At 32.0% G+C, this 19,386-nt stretch overlaps 1 long non-coding RNA gene across 1 annotated transcript; it reads right to left on the bottom strand.

Moving 5' to 3' along the window:
- Window positions 1-1,960: 1,960 nt before the first annotated feature.
- On the bottom strand, window positions 1,961-18,860 carry LOC143079214 (uncharacterized). Its single transcript, XR_012979366.1, has 2 exons — window positions 18,743-18,860; window positions 1,961-2,970 (listed from the first exon to the last, which is right to left on the bottom strand). It is a non-coding gene; the product is annotated as an uncharacterized LOC143079214 (long non-coding RNA).
- Between the last annotated feature and the right edge of the window lie 526 nt (window positions 18,861-19,386).

Consider the following 19,386-nt stretch of genomic DNA (forward strand, 5'->3'; position numbering starts at 1 on the left):
GTTAGGAACCCCCCTTTTTAAAATGGCTGGATCCGCCCCTGTACCGGGGAGTTTGATAGATACCCGGACTAAATTTAGTATATACGCCAGACGCGCGTTTCGTTTACAAAAGACTCCTCAGTGACGCTCGAATCCAAAAGAGTTAAAAAGGCCAAATAAAGTACGAAGTTGAAGAGCATTGAGATCCAAAATTCCTAAAAGTGTTGCCAAATACAGCTAAGGTAATCTATGCCTGAGGTAGAAAAGCCTTAGTATTTCAAAAATTTCAAAATTTTGTAAACAGTTAATTTATAAATATAACAATATCAATGATAATTCATGTCAGCACAAAAGGTGCTGACTACTGCGCTTGTGATTATCTTAATTCTTTGTTGCAAATGTTTGAACATAAAGGCGGATATAAATCTTTAATAATTGATGTAAATAAAAGGATTATAGTTAAGCGTAGTGACATGTAACTTGTGAATAATTAAGATTTATAATAAAGGAATCGAAATGGTCAGATCAATCATGAAATATTAAAGATATAAAATCAATAGTAACTTTTGAACGAAGTTTTCGGGTCATACTTTCTTTGTTTATAAATTATATTCCGTTTCGTTCTGTATGCTCTTGTCTGTTGTTACGTTTTGAATTTTAATGAACGTAATTTAGGTCTTACTGGTTAATTATGAAGTCATGGATTTCGTTATTACAAGTAATTTAAAACCATTACTAAACACTTCAATAGATACAGAGATTTAGTTTTCAAGGATTTTTCTATATTCGCAGAAAAATTTGTGAAAAGATAATAAGACATCAAACTTTCACGGTTATTAATCCTTTAAATTAACTTATTCTAAAACCATTCTTACCATTTCAAAACTGCAATTATATCTTTGAATATTCTTTTATCATTGTATTGGTATACATATTTTTTGTTGTTATCAGTAAATTAAAATTATAATCAATATTCTAGTAATACCCAATTGCATTTTCAGTCTGTCGACATATTTTTGCATTGCCTAAGTTCATGTTTGTCTCTGACTGTTGATGACTTCATTACACTAAAGTTGTTGATTTCACACTTGAATTGTTTGATATTTTGCACGCCTCATTGTTGAAGGTCATATGGTCGTCTACAATTGCTAACATCCACTTTATTTGAACTTTGGTAATCATACCACATTTTCTTATGTTATAAGGAATCCCCATGAGAGGGGGGATCGGAGGGGTCCTGATCCCAAAATCCCGGGCTTAAAAACATGAAATCCCGATGTCCTGAATTTAAAGAAATTCAAATCCCGACATCCCGACATCTCGAAATTCAAAAAAAGAATTCCCGGATCCCGAAAGCATCAATACCGAAATCCCGAGCTTAAAAACACCGATTCCGACGTCCCGAAAAAGGTCCTGCCCCCTTCTCATGACAACACAGATAAATTGGAAACCATGATGACAGCTATTTCAGCAGAACAAGTTGATGTTAATCCGAACATTTTCTAGTTCTGTAATCACGAACATTCCTACGATCGTCTATGAAATTCAATGGATTTGTTCGATCTCTGAAGATGCTTTTGGATATTCCATTCTATTCAATACTGCACGAGACATTTTATTTACTAAGACAGGGATAGGGGTGTCCCTGGCCAAAAAAAGGATGCAGATACACTTAAAATGTGCGAAGACGATCTTTTTAATAAATTGATTGTCAACATTAGATATACCCAGTTGATAAGATTAAAATTAAGAGAACTTTCGGAGAAGAATAAGGAGTAATCTTAGTGTTTCGAGTGCAACATGGGTTGATAATCATTCTAGGATTACTTCAAGATACACTCTTATCATAAGATGATCTTACGAAGATGCTTCATGATACCGGCATCTGAAATACCGTATCGTATGGCAGAGCTAACAGTAGTGTGTTTTGTCTCCTACTTTCATGATAAAACATATTGAAGAAAAGAAGAATGAAAATTAATTATCAGTAGTGAATAATTTGTTTAATTGAAGTATTTCTTATCAAACTTAAACACATCATAATCAGCAGCATACATTTTAAAAATTATGTCTTGAGACTTGGTATCATTGTAATATTGTAACAGTTTCTCATTGGCGCTTGTAGCATGGGGTCTTGTTTTCTCAAACTGTTCTTTTGAATGTAGATAGTTGTTAACAGCATCATTCCAAGCTCCGATTTTTGTTAAAAGTTTTTCAGTATATGAATTTATGTCTGGCATTTTACCAATCCATGTATATTTATATAAATATCTTGGTAACTTTACCTGCGAACTCCAGTGAACGTCTTTACATGTTTTTATGAGCGTTATGAATTCTAAAAGGGATTTAACGGCGGGCCTTCGACACATGTCCCTCATTCGGGCGGGGTTTAATCCCTTCTCTAAGAAAGCAGACAATACTCTCTCCCTCGGTTCTCTCACAAATACTGCTTTTGTCCATGAGTTGTCAAACATCATCTCTGTTATTTCACTATCTTTAAACTGTGTAAGATGAGTTAGTCCATTACGTCCGGGAACATGCAACTCTTTATTTTTTACTCCCTGTATAAACTGAAGCAGTCTTTTCCAATACGTGCAGCCAGCCTTTTCGTTCCAGAAGAATACCAGTTTGTATTTTTTTACAACTATAGGAGAAGAGGTACCATATCCTTTAATCTGCTGTAGTTCTTGTTTTGTTAGTCGTGCAACAGCTTTTTGGGAAAGTATTGAAATATTTTTGGCTGTATTGTGGCTGTTTGGTTCATTCAAACTTACAAGCGTATTTTTCGAATTTGTCGAAACTGTAAAATATTTTTCAATTGCTTTTTCAGTTACACTATCGTAAAAGATTTTTTGAATGTTCTTACTTATTCTCATAGTCGGATAGAAATGGTCCACACATACGAAAGAAATAAACAGACAGCATAACATAACACAGAAAGAAACGTTACGTCCAAATATCCTTTGCATATTTCTTCATGAGTGATAATACCTGTAAAGAAAAATAAAAGAAGAACATACTAAAATTATTATAATTTGTATTAATATGTACATGTATATGTTATATCAAGAAAAAAACATACGATACTTATTTTAGGGAAGAAAATGGTTTTTGGAAAAAAACGTCATCAATTGCAACTAAACTAAAAAAAAATTATCGGCAAGCCAAATGCACAACGATTTGTTCATGGATGTGAAAACCAAAACAGATTAAAAATAAAAATTGTCTACTGTGAATATTCGAGTTGCATTTTTAATTTTCATACAATTACACAATTGAAAAGAATTATCGGAATTGAGTTCGGTGTAACAGGGGTTTTCGTTGTTCCTGTTATATTAAGAAGTAGGTGGGGGTAATTCACTGGCTAGTCTACAGTCAACAAAACTAAGTTAAGCTTAACCATGGTTTATATATAACTTTACAATAGTGCAAAACACTTACAATAAAAGTTCAACGGTAAATATTCCGAAAAGATAAAACAAATGATATTTCCAATAAATGTTCTATACTAAATACAACGAATGTCACAGTAATTTCACGGTATCCGTACAGCTTGACCGCTGGTATCCAACTGACCATTTGCATAGAAACGATATAAATATTAACAAGTTGCTTTCTTTAAAAAAAGAAATGCAATCGTAAACCCAAATGCTTGTTTGGCATTATATATTAGATAATTGTTTAATAAAGATGTATTGTTTTATATTACTTGTGTTGTACATAAGAATTAGAAACTGACATTGATTGTTTACTCAATGTAATAACGGCGTCACACATCAGCGTGTAGCTCCGACGTACGTCGGCCGTGGTAAAAAATCATGCACGCTACCATATACGCTAGTAATTTTGGATGCATTCAACCTGTAAATCATATCTGTATCGTATGCACATCGAGCTTAAAGCGTTATTGGGCGTGCGAGAAGCATACCTCAGCATTTATCGGGCGTTCAGGTGACGTATGTTGGCGTATGTCTAGCGTTTGTCTAACGTAGATGGAATGTAGGCTACGAAGGAAAAAAGTCTATTGAACGTATTTGAGACGCGTCCCGGTCGCATGGAACGATAATCCGTGCTTTTGGAGTGTCTGGGACGTGAAACTATGGGGTGTTTGTTTTATACCGGCGTCACACATCAGCATATAGCTCAGACGTACGCCGGGCGTGTTAAAAAATCTTTGTAATTTTAGATGCATTCAACCTGTCAATCATATCTGTAACTTGTGCACAACGAGCTTTAAACGTGTATTGGGCGTACGAGAAGCGTACCTAAGCGTGTATCGGGCGTTCAAGAAACGTATGGTTGCGTATGCCTTGCATTTGTCTAAACGTAAATGGAATGCACACTACGAAGCAAAAAAGTTTCTTGAACGTATTTGAGACGCGTCCCGGTCGTATCTTGGACGTTCTATTATGGGGTGTTTGTTACACACCCGCATACGTTATAGTTAAAGTCGAACGATCTCAAAGCGCATACAACGTGCCCTAAACGTGTCGCAAACTTATCTGTAGCGCGTCAAACGCGCTTGTAGAGTATGTACAACGTGCGTGTAGCGTATAGTTATACGCTAGACACACGCTTGAGCTGGATGAAATTTTTTATGCTGCATAAAAATTTCCTCGAGTTGTAGCGTTCACCAAGCGTATACCTTTGTATTTCGACGTACTTCAAACTTATGCAACTATAAAACAGAAGTCGGGTATGATTGCCAATGAGACAACTGTCAACAAGAGACCAAAATGACACAGACATTAACAACTATAAGTCACCGCACGGCCTTTAACAATGAGCAAAGCCCATACCGCATAGTCAGCTATAAAAAGCCCCGATATGACAATGTAAAACAATTCAAACGAGAAAACTAACGGTCTTATTTATATAAAAGAATGAACGAAAAACAAATATGTCACACATGAACAAACGACAACCACTGAATTACAGGCTCCTGACTTGGGACAGGCACATTCATAAATAATGTGGCGGGGTTAAACATGTTAGCGGGATCCCCAATCTATACGCCAATGTGTGACGCCGGCATTAGTAATGTGTGACGCCGGTATAAAACAAACACTCCATAGTTTAACGTCCCAGACACTCCAAAACTAATTCCGGCGTCACACATTGGCGTAAAGACCTGTATATTACGTGCGTGTATCGTACAGGTATACGTTTGACACACGCTTGAGCTGAATGAAATTTTATGCTCCATAAGAATTTCCTGGAGTAAAAGCGTTCACCAAGCGTATACTTTGCATTTCGACGTATTTCAAACTTATGCAACGCGCGTTTAACGCTTGCTTAAGCATTCCTCTGGCGTGCAACTAACGTATACGGACTTGTAGATAGTTGTCTCATTGACATCATACCACATCTTCTTTTTTATATTTGATATCTTATCGCCGACTCTGTTAAGTCTGCTAAAATTGCATGCATGATTAATTTTAAGGTAATCAGCCGTAATTAAAGTGGCACATTTGATTCGTTGTTTCATTGCTTGAAGTACTATTTCTTACATCTGCATGGTCAAATGTATTTTTTTTAAATATATTTTAGATTCAGATTTCAGTTTTAGGTTTTTTTTTCTTCATATTGAATATCAGTCACACACAGACGAAAAGGATCCAGAGGTTATGTGACCTCCTTGTTTTAATAAAAAGTAAATAACATTGCAATATTCAAACAAAGAAAACAACTTTAAATTTGCAATTTTGATGAAAATAAAAACGAAAATATACTTTCATAATTAATTTTAACGTTATTTTCAATAAACAATATTTTTTTTCGAAAAATCTTCGTTTTTTACATCTATTCGAGGACGTATTTTAGATTATGTATTCACGCCCTTAGTCTATCCTAGACGTAAAATTTCAAGAAAGTGCAAGAAAGAATTCCTTTATATTTCAGAATAGAAAAAAAATTAGCCTGTTTTGTTCATCATGTACATATCCCCTAGACTCATAATTGTAAATAAAATAATAGTAATACTTCTTTTATAGATTTTAGTTAACAAATCTCGTTTCGAATATTAATCGTATTGTTTTGCATGAAATCTCATCTCATATCTAAACACAGCTGGTTTCAACGTTTGACTCTTATTAAAATAACTACGCATATATTGAAAGTAAATATTAGCAGCTTGTAATTGCATGCAAGGAAGTATTCAAATGCTAATTAAAGTAGCTTGCGTCATAATAAATTATGCATCCTATGTAACATATCTCTATAGCAACTTTAAGATGCTAATGCTTATTCAACAGGTCAATTAATAAGCTATTGCGCATGTATATGCAAGGTGGGCATGGAAAGAACAGACGTATTCCGAATAACATCCGGTGTTCCGAAAGACTACGGACATCGTCCAATATATACTGCGTAAACCCTCAGGGGTTTACGCAATAAAAACAAATTATGTAATCTTACTTGATTTCAATTATTACATGTATTAATGAAATGTGTCACGTTCTGAATACTATAAACATGTAAAAATATAATACAATTAAAAACATATAGTATATGATAGTAAGAAATAGACAATGCTAGGATTAAAATGGTTTAATTTGTTAACATGTAAGCTAACAATTTGTTTATATTTCGGCACAATACGTTGTTTAAATATTTGAACCTAAATTGTAACTGAGCATAAAGCATGTTCCGAACAGCATAACGAGTTGGGTAGTTTAACCTTTATAATAATAAACATGACAGAGCCAATTGAAAAGGTAAAAATGAATTAACAAATAATATAGTAGAACAAATATTAAAAATGTTTTCATTAGATTGAGAATTAAATATGGAACTGAGAACCCTTTTTTGTTGATAATTTGGAAATAAAAAATGGTCTGATGGAGAAAAAGGTAAAAAGTATATAAAATAAATTGAGGTCCTACATGTGTCATCAGAACTGAGGACAAGGGGCACTGAACTATGTATTGTTATTAAATGATTACATGTATATAGATGTATTATGGTTTAATTTCAGTTATATTGTTTTACTTTTGTATATGTCCCAAATGACTATTGTTTATTTCAAAATTACAAATGGCAATAAAGATTTGAAATGAATTGAATTCAATATATTCAAACTTATAGATAAACAACAATTTGATTTGAAATAGAATATTTGTATCAATTAAGTACAATGTACATGGTAAATAAAACTGAATGAAGGTTTACGAATATTTCATTCAAGAAAATGATTTAAGAAAAAGAATAAAAGAAATTGTATTAAATCAAATCAAATAAAAAAATACTTGACGTACATTAACCATTAATGAATAAAATAGTGCTATTGTTTTAATTTATGGCCTTATTTCTTTACAAACACATGTAGAAGCTCCACTTTTATGACCAAATTTAGTTTCAATTAAAATATCCGGAGAGTAATCCGCAAAAGAGCCTGACTGAATGACCTCTTGTTACTGAAACTGTGTGATGCACCCGATCACACAACGAACGATAGCTCTGAATAGCAATTTCAACTCTGGGACTGAAAATCTGGTGAATACTTACCACTGAGTCTCTTGGACTAGCGATGAATAATACAATAATTCAGCGTGGAATACTTTTATGACAAATAGACTGTGTTCAGTGTAAAGTCCCGAGTCCAAATCTTGCTTATTAAAATTAGAAACAAGTACTTATACACAATTGAAATGATAAGAATACATACAACAAATAACAATTAATTTGAGTAATATTGTTCACTGTTAAGGATTATTTGTTTTTAGAACTTAGTAGAAGAAATATGAAATGATAATCTAATTATGACAATTAAGAACATAGATTATGAATAACGTTAATGGTCACTAATTAGGTTACAGATTAAGACAAGTCACTCAATGTCCAAACTGAGAATTAAACATGTTCAGATTCAATATTTTATTATAGTCTCACCACATACAAACATAAAATGATATTCACATACATAGATTTAAAACATTAAAACATTTGCATTGCATATACATGTGTAAGTGATAAATTTGTCCTGGTAAAATATGTCTGGGCGGACAAATATTACTAGTAAAAAAAGTCCATGGTTACAAATTTTACTAGTATATTTAGTCCTAGTATGTTAGTAATCTACGTCCCCAGACCAATTTTCCTTGGAAATCGTGTCCTATAAAATCCTATAATAAATTAAATTACATTTAAACAATAGAAATTTAAATGTGATGTTTAAATGTTGTTTTAAGAGTTGCATATTTATGTTCTTGATAAAATTAATGTCTCAGGACTAATTTTCCTAGGAAATCAAATCCATGTCATAAATATTCCTAGGTAAAAACGTCCATGCTCTTAATTTTAAAAGAAGAATGGAAATATTATTTTTTTTTTATTAAATATATGTCCTGTCCCCAGACAACTTTTCCTAGGAAATCATGTCCATGTTATCAAAATTCCTAGGTAAACAATGGAAAGTCACTATTCATGTTGTAATATTGGTTTTAATATTGGTAAAGAGTTGTGCATTCACATTTAATATAATTTTTGTCCCCAGACTATTTTTCCTAGGAAATCCATGTCCATGTCATTAAATTTCATAGGTTAAATTGTCCATGTTCTTTATTTTAAAAGAATGGAAACTCAATATTCATGTTTTAATATTGGTAAAGAGTTGTGCATTAACATTTGACCGGATTTTTGTCCCCAGACTATTTTTCCTAGGAAATAATGTCCATGTCATTGATATTCCATAAAAATGTCCATGCTATTTATTTTAAAAGGTTAATTAAACTGTTATGTTTATTTTGTTTTACAATTGTATATCAATATTTCCCAGATAAATTTTCGAATGATCATGTCCATGTCATTAACATGTCTAGGCAATAACTTACATGTCCTTTATTTTAATAGGAAACATAATGACACTTTCCAATCTTAATAAGATTTTTTTTTCCATTTTGAATGATTTTAATAAACAGGAAAACTTATAGAAAAACAAGTCTATGGACTTATTTTCCTAGGAACATTTGTCCTAGGACTTCTTTTCCTAGTAAAATCATGGACATGGACTTGATTAACTAGGAAAAAAATGTCTGGCGGACACATTTTACTACCGGACCAAATTTACTGTTACATACACCAATCTTAAAAAGATTTATGAGAGACTTTTAAGATATATTATATAAATATAAACATATTTTTACACAATTATAATTAAAATTCACAATATACATTTACTACATGATAGTAAAACATTTGTTTCTGTAAGAACTAGTGAAATAAAATACTATTTCTTCTTAATAAAATATTGTTGCAGGTTTTGGCAACTATAGCAGGAACATTGTCGTTACTAAATAAAAAAATGTTTTTTTATTCCTGATAAAATTAAAAGGTTAAAACGTTCGTTAAAATGCAAAGCTTCATGTATCATGATTTGTCTTAATAGATCCATATACAATGGGCATTTTAAAATTACGTGCAGTTCATCTTCAACAAAAGAGCTACAGTTAAAACATGTCCTCTCATGGACTTCTTTTCTTTCATATCTTCCAGTTTCTATTTTTAGTGGAGCTTCCCCACATCTAAATTTAGCGAATGAACTTCCGTTTTTTAATGACATATTATTTTGCAAATAATTTTCAGTACAATAGTTATTTTTAAACACTTTGTAAGTCCTCTATTTACTTCCCTCTGCCTATGCAGCAACTCTTGTACACCAGTTTGATTTGAAATTATCAAATACGACATGTCAATTAAAAGTTATGGATAAGAAATGTAAATAGAAACCCAAATATAAAATGAATAATTAAACATAATGAATTTAAGTCAAAAATGACCAAAAATGTCAGAATTGTAAATTATTAGTATAAGTTCAAAATAATATGAGAAGCTTGGTTTTCATAGATATAAGTGTTGAAACAATAAAAGTGTACACTATTAAGCGCCACTGGAAGATGGGTATATCTAGTACTTTGCATTCTGAATGTACCTGATCCACCACATTCTGTGTTAGTTTGATAACTGTTGTTTTTGGTTGCTATCTACTATATATATATAGTGTTTTTTTTTTTTTAAATTTTTATTGTTTATCTATTTATATAAAAAAAATCAATGCATTTGAAGATCAGAATTTTCAGCAAAGAAATATAATTTACTGATTCTGAAGAATGATCCCAATATTGGTACCGTTAATTTTATTACTACCACTGGGTCGATGCCTCTGCTGGTTGACTATTAGTCCCCGAGGGTATCACCAGCCCAGTAGCCAGTACTTCGGTACTGGCATGAAAATACGGATTTTTTATGTTATAAAAATTTGCTGTTACAAAATGATAGAAATTATTATAAATTAAGGAATGTATCTCCCTCATGCAAAGCTTTGATTATTTTCACGGATTTGGCTACACTTTTTGTACCTTTTGGATTATAGCTCTTCATCTTTTATATAAGCTTTGGATTTCAAATATTTTGGCCACGAGCATCACTGAAGAGACACGTATTGTCGAAATGCGCATCTGGTGCAAGAAAATTGGTACCGTTAATTTTATTAATGTTCTGGTCCCATCCATCGTTTTTAGGCACGCGTGTTTTGCCGCCGAACATGCGCAGATTTATTTTCATATCTTACAAGAAAAAAAAACATTCATTAATACCTCCTTGTCTAAATTTCCAATCTTATATATAAGTGTAATGATTTATTGATTGTTTGTGTTTTAACACCACTTTTAAGCGCCATATTTAGGCTATTTCGTGGCGGCTAGTTTTTATTGGTGGAGGAAGCCGGAGTGCTTGGAAAAAAGCGCCCTTCGATAGGAACTTAAAAAGAGAAATGATAAAGGAATATGAGTTTATGTGATGACGAACGCCACACGAGTCCTTATTAATTAATATATATATAAATATTCATTTATTGTTATTTAATAAATTCAGCAGAAAAAGAAAAATTTTCACACATCTATTTTGCCTGATTTTAATTTTTGTACTTCGAGGTACCATTTGCGCGCGAGAGAAAAATTTCTTCGATCTTAAAAAAAATCGTAAAAGGACTATATGTTGTTGGTTTTTTTGTTTTTGTTTTTGTTTTTATATACGAACATTTATACGCAGCTGTATTTCGGTATATTTAGAAAAATAATTGTAAGCATTTACTATTTTGTATATAATAAATCGTATCGTCAATTGTCTCTTTTGAATTGTTTTACATTTGTCATTTCAGGGGCCTTTCTACATTTGTACTTAACTTTGCTGTTTTTTTGCTCATGGTTGAAGGCGGGTCGATGGCGTTACAGTTGTCGCTTTCCTCGTCATTTGGCTTTATTTTAAAATTAAAGTACCAGTACGTTTAAAGTATGATGTATTCTAAAGTAGGATACTGTTGTTGTTACTCGAGTTATCTCTAACTTTATCAATTTTAAAAGTAAAGCTATTTATGACGTCCCCTTGCTGAGCAGGAAACTGTGTTGTTACTCGAGTTATCTCTAACTTTATCAACTTTAAAAGTAAAGCTTTTCATGACACCCCCCTTTTTTGCTAAGCAGGAAACTGTTGTTGATACGGGCATAACTCATCTCATTTACAGTAAAAGTGACGATTATCATATACATTTTCTCACTTGATCTGTGTGTTGTTGTGATATGCAAATGTGTATAAATTTATACAACTTGGTTGAGGCAAACTACTTAACTTTAAAAGTCAGAGAACGGGAACGAAAAATGCGGCAATTTTTATGTTAATAAAGGGGCATAATTCATGAACGGTAACAATGAAGATAACCATTTCCGCACTTGAACTGTTTTTTGTGATAATATGCATTGTGTATAAGTTTAATAGTACCTGGTTGAGGCAAACTAAAGTTAAGAGAACGGAAACGAATTTTGGGGATGTTCGGGACGGGCAGACGGGCATGGGTAACACCTATTACCCTCCCCGCTATAACGGGGCAATAGAAGTTAAGAGCAGTGTTTAAATAATAATAAGATAGTTTTATAACTAAGACAGATTATAATAAATTACACACCCTTTTCTAGTTCTTTATAATTACAACACTATATGACAAATTTTTGCTATTACTTTTACTTTTTTCCTCTTTTCTGGTTTGTTTTCATCGACATTAATATTGACATTGATATATTTTTGTGCTGCTTTTTTTTTTGTTTCTTTCATTTCATCATTCTTTTCAATTTCGATACCATTTATTGATATTTTGGTTCTCTATTTTGTTTCATCTTTGTTTCTCTAAAAAACAAGTTTGCATTCTTTTTATCTAGCCTTTCCTTGGGTACGTTTTCAAGTTTTGCGTTTTTTTTTTTATCAACGCTAACCTTTTCTTTTTCTTTTTATTTCGTCTTCATTGATATTTTGACATTCACGACATATACAATCACATCTATAATTGGCCTTAACCCATGAGAATACAACTAGCAGGAAGCGAAACAAAGCTTGCAACATATTTGGCCTTATTGCTATAGGAAGTTAACTGTTCCTAGTACTGTGCATAACATTTCATTATTCTTTATTCTTGCAGAATAATTTTGCTTGTTCAGTAAAATTTTAACATCAATATTTTATAGATCATGCACCTCGTCCTGTGAGTTGAAAGAAATCTGGGAAAGCTACACGAAAAAGATTTTATGTGAACGACTTTTTGTGTAAATATGCAATATCGACTGAAGTTCTATGTCTGCTTCCGGATTCAATGCGTTTATGACATTTTATATAAGTACAAACTATGCAGTCGTTTCTTTTTAGGCATACTGAGTTAAAGTAAACGGATTCTTTATTATTTATAAGAAGCTGTTATATGATTGCCAAAGAGAAAATTCTATGCTAGAGACTAAATGACGTCGACGTTAGAAACTATAGGGTACAACACGTCCTTCAGCAATGAGTGAAACCTAGTACACATAGCATGCTATTAAAAACAATGTAAAACATTTCAATTGTATAAACTTACGATCTGAATCCTCTACAAAACAATGAACGAAAGACAAATATGATATACATCAACAAACGACTACTATTGAATTACAGGCTCCTGAATGAGGACAGAATGTGGTGGGTTTTACATGTTTGCGGGTGTCCATTCCTCGTTTTTAGCTTGGACATTGGTTTAACTGCACAACATAAGAAGACACTAAAAAGATTATTTGAAAAGGGATCAACTCTTTCACTCGATACAAAGCCCAAACAGGCCACAATAGGAAGGTTATGATTGATTTTTGGAGTTTTGGTCCGAACAGTTAAGGAATTAGGGGCCCTAAAAGGGCAGAAATAAGCATTTTTCTTGGTTTTTCGCACAATAACTTTAGTGAAAATGAATAGAAATCTATGGAATTTTAACAAAAGTTTTATGACCACGAAAGGGAGGTTTGGATTTATTTTGGGAGTTTGATTACGAACAGTTTAGGAATAAGGGGCTAAAAAGGGCCCAAATAAGCATTTTCTTGGTTTTCGCACAATGACTTTAGTATAAGTGAACAGAAATCTATGACATTTAAACACAAGGTTAATAACCACAAAAGGAAGGTTGGCATTGATTTTGGGAGGTTTGGTCCCAACAGTTTAGGAATTAGGGTGGATATTTGTATCATTGGAAATCCTACCTCTGGTGAATATTTGTATCATAGGGAATCCTACTTCTGGTGGATATTTGTATAATTGGGAATCCTACTTCTGATGGATTTTTGTATCATGGGAAATCCTACCTCTGGTGGATATTTGTATCATGAGAATCTTACTTCTGGTTGACATTTGTATAATTGGGAATCCTACCTCTGGTGGATATTTGTCTAATTGGGAATCCTACATCTTATGGATAGTTGTATCATTGGAAATCCTACCTATTATTATTAGGGTAAAGGATTTCATCATATATCTTTGATGGGGTTTCCGGGTTTGTTTTCAAATAGAATTAGCCCAGAGCAACATGACTACATATGTTGTGTACAAGTAATCATTTTGTACAAATCATAATTAGTACAAAAAAATTGTGCAAATTATATTTGTATTTTGACTTTGTTTTTTGAGAATGTCACTATCCCAATATCTATTATACACTATCAACATTGCCACTGGTGACAATTATAAATTAGTACCATACAAATCAAAATAGTCACTGGAGCAATTGTTATCATACGATCAGAACTGTCATCGTGGTCATTTCTTTTCATTCTATCAGAATTGTCACTGGGGGCAATTCTTATTATTGAATATTCCACCAGATTTTTCACTGGAGCAAAATTTCTATAATACTGCAAGAATAGTCACTTGGGCCAATGTCTATTATACTATTAAAATTGTCCTTGGGGCCAATTTCTATTATACTATCAGAATTGTCTCTTGTTAATTTTTATCATTGAAAATTCTATCAGATAAATCACTGGAGCAAAATTTCTATCATACTATAAGAATTGCCACTTTGACCGATATCTGTTATTTCAGAATATTTTTTCCTTTTGGAACTTATATTATGATGTAATTTATATTCCGTGACATTAATACATTATATGTCGCTTGTTATACTAGTATCAGAATTAAATGGCAAACATGGACATGATTGTATCAATTTCTTTACCTGTCTCCTTCTAATTAATTTTGTATTTTGTATGTAAAGGTTTATTGAATGGCTATTGAATAAAAACTATGTAACATCTATATCTATGTTCCTGGTAGCATGTATAAATGTTTTTCATAAAAAAAATATTATACAAGTTTTAAGTGAATTAAAGTCAAATTGTTATTTGTACAAGTACTTTTTGGTGCAAAATACAATTTGTACAAAGTCAAAATACAAATTTTAGTTTGTACAATTATTTTGTCCACAATGATAACTTGTACACAACATGTACATAAACAGACGAATCAATACATTTTTAAATTTAACTATTCCGTTATGATTGTATTATCATGATGTTTACTTTAAAGTTGAAAAATTGGGTTTATACATGTACTACTTGTTCGATTTTGTATTATTGATATGTGTATGATCAATTCTTCTAAAAAGCCAATAAAATTTACCGGGAACAAATTGTACATATTATTATTAAGTGGAGAAATATATCAAACTGACAACCATTTTATTTTTATACTAAGCCTGAGTAGAAACTACAATTATGTAATATAAAGTAATTATTTGCTCTCTTTTTTTTTCTATTCAGCAAAATAAAATTGTTTGTTATATTTTACAACAATATCATTAATAATATTGGACTTTTACCTTCAAATTTGCAAAAATGAACCTTATAGAGATACTAACAATAGATTTTTACACAGACATACAAAAGTTATACGAAAGCAAGACTCAGAGTCAAATATCATAAAATTTTTACAGTATAAATATCAAACTAAACAAACTAAAGTTTTATATCAAGTACACAAAATGTACATAATGAGTTACCAATGAGAACCTTACAGGCATATTAACTAGTCTTATAAATTATCTATTATTAGGTGTTTCCACTTTTCGTGGAAAGACCTTTTGTTTTTCTTCTGATTATTATTATTTATTTATTTTTTTTATTTTTTTTTTTTTCTTCTGCCGTCTGAGATGCTTTTTTGTCTTACAACATATAGAATGGATTTTTTGGCCAATGATGTTGTACAGTAATGGGGGTTTCGAAACTCACCCTGTGTGACCGAACACTTATTCTTATAGGAGTTATCTCCCTGCGTCCCCTTTTTCTTGTTATCGCTATATCTCTAAAACCGTAAAAGATTTTAGCAAACTGTTTTCACCAAATTGGTCGTCTACTCTTGAGAATGATTTGAATTATTTTGACTTTAGTGATCGGAAGACATCTTAATTAAGGGAGTTATTTCCCTTTGAAAATTTAAGATAGGCGATTTGTTGGATCAATTCATACGTTATAAGTCGTAGAGGCCTACAGTCTTTTGATATGAAGTCCTTGGTCCATTTGAAGGAAAATGAGGTCAAGGTCAAAGGTCAAGGTCATGTTCTAAATTTAGAATTTTGCTTGTTATCGTTATACCACAGAAACTGTGACAGTAAATGATATGATGTGTTTGCTAAATAACTGTTTACAATAAGGCGCAACTTCAACCTATTTCAGTCAAAGTGTTTTGGTTAACCCTTATAGGAGTTTTCTCCCCTTATGTATTTCAAATCAGTTTTTCTCCACAACCATACAAGTGATTGACCTCCGGTCTTCCGTTTTGTGTTCACTGACCTATGACCTTGAAATTGAGATCAAGGTCAAAGGTCAAGGTCATGTTATAAATTTTGAATTTTGCTTGTTATCGTTATTCAAAAGAAACTGTTACAGTAAATGATATGATTTGTTTGCCAAATTGCTGTTTACAAAAAGGCGCAACTTCAATCTATTTCAGTCGAAGTGTTTTGGTTAACCCTTATAGGAGTTTTCTCCCCTTATGTATTTGAAATCAGTATTTCTCCACAACCATACAAATGATTGACCTGGGGTCTTTTGATTTGAGATCCCTGACCTATGACCTTGAAATTGAGGTCAAGGTCAAAGGTCAATTTGACATTCTAGATTTTGACCTTTGCTAAAAATAATTTCAAGTCTTCTGCATATACCTATTAGTCTTATTTTTTATATCAGTTTGAAGAACCAAATAACATCAACAAGGAGTGACATTTTCTAACATCGTTTTTTAAATTTCATTCTTATTATCGAGGTGGAAAGACCTTCAATTGTTCTCTGAAGAATTGGTTTTTAATATATATTAAATATTCTTACATAATTTAAAATTTAGAATGGAAATGGGGAATGTGTCAAAGGGGCAACAACAAATAGAGCAGGCAACAGCAGAAGGCCACCAATGGGTCTTCAATGTAGCGAGAAACTCCAGCAGTTTATAATCTTTGAAAATTGTATGATTTTCTTAATAACCTTGTTATATTTAAATTTTACATATATATAATTATTTATTTGCTCCAGTGAAACATCTGGTGGAATATTCAATAATAAGAATTGGCCTAGTGACAATTCTGATCGAATGAAAAGAAATGACCACGGTGACAGTTCTGAAAGCAAACACGTAGTTTAAATAGTAAACAATGTAATATTATAGCTAGGGTATGGCTATTTGTTTTTCTAATGGACTATTACCTAATTAATGTATAAACCGTTACCTAAAAGCTGGGGTCACACATTCACGATTTTTACTGCCGTCCTTGACAGGACCATTCTTGATTAAAATTTATTAAAAGTCTGATCAAGATCCTATGAATCGTCGATGAAAATTCAAACTTTAATTAAAATTGTAAAAAAAAATAATTTAATCACGACAAATATCAGATATTGTTCAGGAAGCGTCAATATTCAACCGTTTCCAAGCGAATTTATCCGATAATCCCGTTCTAAATCCGCTTCTAATCCGATTTGTATCTTTCGCCAGGTAAAATTCTACCGAGTCTGTCAAGACTGCGTCCCGATTCTACCGAATGTAATCCGACAGAGATCAGATAGTGACAAGACAGTGAACTGACGCTGACGGAAGTTATTCGTTCGAAAACTGTCGGCATATTCGAGATGATCAGGTACATGTACTGTCAGAACGTATCTCCTATCACGGTCCGCTCTATCGCATTGCAAACGGCTTTGTCTGGTCTCAGTCGTATTGTATTCTGTAATTGTCGGGACTCGGACGTGGGTTTCATTGACGAATTTAGAATTAATAACGGGACTGTTTCGGACCCATCCCGACCAGTAGGAATCTGTTACGAAATAAAACGACTGCGTTCAGACAATAATAGGCCATTCCAGATAATTGAGAATACTAATCCGACTTTTTCACTTTTCGTGTCGTATCGCTGTCTAATCTCAAACGGGAGCAATAATCGGCAATGTGTGAACCCCGCATTACTGAAAAGATATTTAATAACATTTTATTGTCCTGTTGTGTGTTATATTTGCCATTGGACGACAATCTTAATTCTTCGATTATCACTAGTTTTCATATCTTACTTAAAATACCTTGTTTGTATTTGTATAACAGTATTATAGTTAATATTTTATATTTGAGTATAGTTGGTTTCGTTCTCGTTAAAATTCACAAAGTTTGACATGGTATTTTAAATTACTCTGGACAACACATTTTATAAACTTAAACGATCTCAAAAGCAACATTTTCTTCAAAAAAAAAAAAAAAACTTACAGGAACAAGAAACGTTTTGGAAACTCGATTCTAATTTATTTGCTCCCCCCTAATTTTCAATGGAAACATATTATATGCTTCCAATTATATGCTTCCACTTCCCTTCTGAAACTGACTTATTTTTAAAAGGGGAGATATGTCAATACATTTATTATTAATCAAAATCCTCTCACCAAATTTCAAGGACTTTCTATTTTTTATTTCAATTTTTTTCTCTAGTTTTTATTTTTTTTTGTTTTTGTTTTACATTTGTGTTTTAATTATTTTTATTTTCTCTTCTCTTCTCACATTCTCTCTTAAATAAAATTCTCACTTTATTGAACAATATTGAAATAATTGATACACAATAATATACTGTATATATATTTTATAATTTTGAGTACTAACAATTACTTACAATTTTTCTAACTATACAATCTAATGTTTAACGAGGCCGGGATAATGTACCGGTACTTTCTGTATCAAACTAACAAATGTGAAATTTTTTCAATAAAGTATGTATAATTTAAAAAAAAAAAAAAAAAAAAAAAATCCTCTCAACACATCAATAAAAATACCAGAAAGAAAAAATATTAGACACTTCTCATGCAAGTTCTAAGAAGTCGTTGTATACATGTATGCAGAACTTTATATGTCGAATGACAATGGAAATATTTATGAATTAAAAGTAAATGAAAAACCTTACTTATTTGAGATAGCGCCTTCGTTTTCCTATAGATCTAATGGAAGCTTAAATGTCCCGTAAAAGTATTTGTATAAAAGCTTACTTTTACCGTTTACATTGTAAGTTAAACATTCGCTATTACGTATAACAGTTTAACAAACAGTGTTAAACTCTTCGATCAGTTCATCCAGAGGCGTTTTAAGGGGAGCAGCAATCCCTGTGGAGGGCTATTTTAATTTCAAGGGGTATGGGTTTTTTTTTCTGAGTCAAACTTTTGTTTGTCGCACATTTTATTAAGTTTTTTGACGCTGTCAATCAAAATGTTTTTTTTTCAAAATTTATATAATCTATAAGGTAAAAGGGGGGGGGGGGGGGGGATCTGCATTCAAAATATATTTTTTTGTCATCTGCTTGACCAGAAATTTTCTTCTTCAACAAATTGGGGATCAGAATAATTTTTTTTTATGAAAAACAAACTGAAAGTAGCGTACAATATATGTCAAATAGACAAGGAACCAGCGTCGGTCACTGTCTTCCATCTCAGCAACTATGCCAGCTTCAACAACAGAACCTGTTGAACAGTATCAAACATTCCAGTAACAACATCGTTGTCACATTTGCGTGTAAATTTAATACGCCAACTAATAAGATTAACGCGGTATTAC

Source organism: Mytilus galloprovincialis, chromosome 1 (assembly GCF_965363235.1).
Source record: "Mytilus galloprovincialis chromosome 1, xbMytGall1.hap1.1, whole genome shotgun sequence".
Classification (NCBI taxonomy): domain Eukaryota; kingdom Metazoa; phylum Mollusca; class Bivalvia; order Mytilida; family Mytilidae; genus Mytilus; species Mytilus galloprovincialis.